Raw genomic sequence first — 2783 nt, forward strand, 5'->3', positions numbered from 1 at the left:
ATGGACACAGGTTTCCTACTTAAGAAGTCTCAGCTATCTGGAATAAATAAATCAGCGTCACAGAGGGAGAGGCAGAGGAGAAAATGTTCGCTTAAAAAGCTTTCCAAATAGTAATCGTCATGGCATTAAGCACTCTGCACAATAACAGCAACAGTATCTTTAGGGCATCTGCTGAAATGAGATCCCTGTCATTCCCACAGAGGATCACAAGATCACATTTTTAGTCTGAGTTGAATGCAAAGGAATAGGGTGGTCCTTATCTGTAACTAAGTGAAAAGCATGATCAAGTAGGTGGTTTTAAAATGAAAGAAGAAAGTAAAATAATTTAAAAGTTTTTAAAAGAGCTGTGGTGTGTTCAATTACTTGATGAATATGAAGCACCGGTTTGTGCTGGAGTTACTGCAGCTGACACTTTGTTGGAACTTGAAACTTTTGCTAGATAATCACCTTTTAAAAGATGTATGGAGATCTTGTTGTCTTAGTCTAACAAATACTAAGTGAACAAATGGCCATGTGAACATTTTAGCATAAAACCTTCCTTGTTATTCAAGAATATGTGTCTATTAGAGAGAAGTTACATAGGTTACGGTAGAGTAAGAATAGATAACTACATTAACACTAAGAAATATTGTTTTCTCCCACCAGACAGTAGCTATGTTTAAGTTACTTGTTGACACTCTAACTGGAGATACAAAGCTCCACCCAGAGGAGTTTGTTTATATACCAGGTGGTTGGGCCCCCTCAAAGCCCAGCTTTTAACCCCTTCATGATAATCACTTTATTCATGGTTTATAGTGATTTGAACCATTCTTGTCCAGTTCACCGCATGGATTACAGGATTTTTACTACTGTTTTAGTGAGGAATTTCAGGGTTTCTATTTCTTTCCTTGAACCGAAAGCATTGGTGATGTTTGTAAAGCAAAAAAAAGACAAGTCTTAACCACTTCGTGGCATAAGTGAGCTACGAAGAAATAGAAAATCACTTGTTCTTTTTTCCCCCCTGTTTTTGGAGGGATGAACGAGGGAAAGAAGAAATAATTTTGATCTGTGATTCTGTTTTCATGTATGCTTCCCCACTAATATTAACTGAAAAAAATAATGAGTTTGCAGTGAGGATATTTTATGGACTTCGCATTTGGTGTTTGGTGGAGGAAGCAAGAAAGGGGAAAGAAGATGTAAGAGCACTTATGTACACAGCATGTGATACATGAAGTTGAAGTTGAAGTTGAAGGTAAAGAGCTGAGTAACTGAGGGATGTTGCTGATAGCTGAGGATATACAGTGGAGTTAGCAGAATTGTGATAACTGTGGTGCTTATGGAGTTGGGTTGTAAATGAGTAATGACCCCATTGAATGGCAAAATATATTAGCGAGGATAAATGGCCTATTCCTGACTCATATGTTTATTCTCTGGAGTTGGACGGTTTAAAGAATAAGACAACTATAGGTGTAAGCCCAACCAAAATCTGAGAACACTTTGAATAAAATGAGAATTGAAGTTTTATGAATAGATGTTTGGCTTGGATGAAAACTTGATCTTGCATAATAGCAAACGAAGCCCTTCACTTGTGGAATAAAGAAATGACACTTTTTTTGCTTGACACAATTGTGGAGGAAGTTGTTTGGTGGGGAGGGAGGGATGGATGGGGATAGATACTGGGAAAGGGAAGAGAGAATGTTTTATAAATATAAATTTCTCACTTGGTCAGACAATAAAGGCAATTAACGTGCAAGAAATGTCTTATGATAATTGACAAAATATTTGGAGTCAATTAAACCATTTTTGAACATTGCATTTTATTGTAGTTTTGCCTGTTTATGAAACAACCTAAGTGTCCTAGCGTATCTTAGCTTAAGGCAGAAATTCCACCTCTAAGGGTTGTGCCTGGTTGTGCGCAAATGGTTACGTCAAGCTTGGATCACATGCGGCAAGGCTGGTACCATCCTGGGATTGGCATGATTTGAAATTTTATTTACAAAGTATGGTTGAATATGCAGTAAATTTACTCTGCATTCTTCAAACCCAGCATTGTGATACTGCAAATGGCAGGAAAAATGTCACAAATTTATTTGTCAATTATGCAGCATTATTATGGACTTTAACATATACAGATGGACTATGGCGCATCTGCAGTCTCTCCTGCTCAAAAACGATTGCGGTAGAGCTGGAAGCATCTTAAGCCAAGTTTCTATTTGAGTATTCACCAATTGAGAGTAAGTTTTAAAACCCTTTTTCAGCTACATTCAAATACAGGGGGAAAATATAGCACTTGCTTATATATTTAATTTTAGCAAGTAGAGTAAGGTTTTAAATTCCACAAAACAAAATTAGGGTGAAAAGTATGGTCTTTCTGTTTACTCTAAGTTAACCTGTGGTCATCTTGTCATTTAATGATTGACAACTTGCACTATTTTCTCTTTGGTAACAAAAATTGTAACTGTCACCATATATTTGTTTCAGCCAATAGGCAGGCATGTGTTCTGATGCTTTAAATTCTACTCCACTGGCTTGTCAAAAAGTTGTATCTTGTGACTTTCAATTTGTACTTGTGACTTCAGGTTTTGCAGAAAGGCATTTCTTTCTTTGTAGTTGGTTATAACCAGTATCTCTGGATTGCTGTTAATGGATAATGGCTTTGCAGTCTCCATAGCCAACAATAGTTGCATGGGAAGGTCTAAAATCAAGCTGGAAAAACTTGTTGAAGCGACCATGGGAGTGGCATTGATTTGATCAGTTGAAGGTGCATCAAAAACAACAGTTTTTCTGCTGTAACAAGGTGTAGA

The sequence above is a fragment of the Rhincodon typus genome, chromosome 33, assembly GCF_021869965.1.
Source record: "Rhincodon typus isolate 14 chromosome 33, sRhiTyp1.1, whole genome shotgun sequence".
Lineage (NCBI taxonomy): Eukaryota > Metazoa > Chordata > Chondrichthyes > Orectolobiformes > Rhincodontidae > Rhincodon > Rhincodon typus.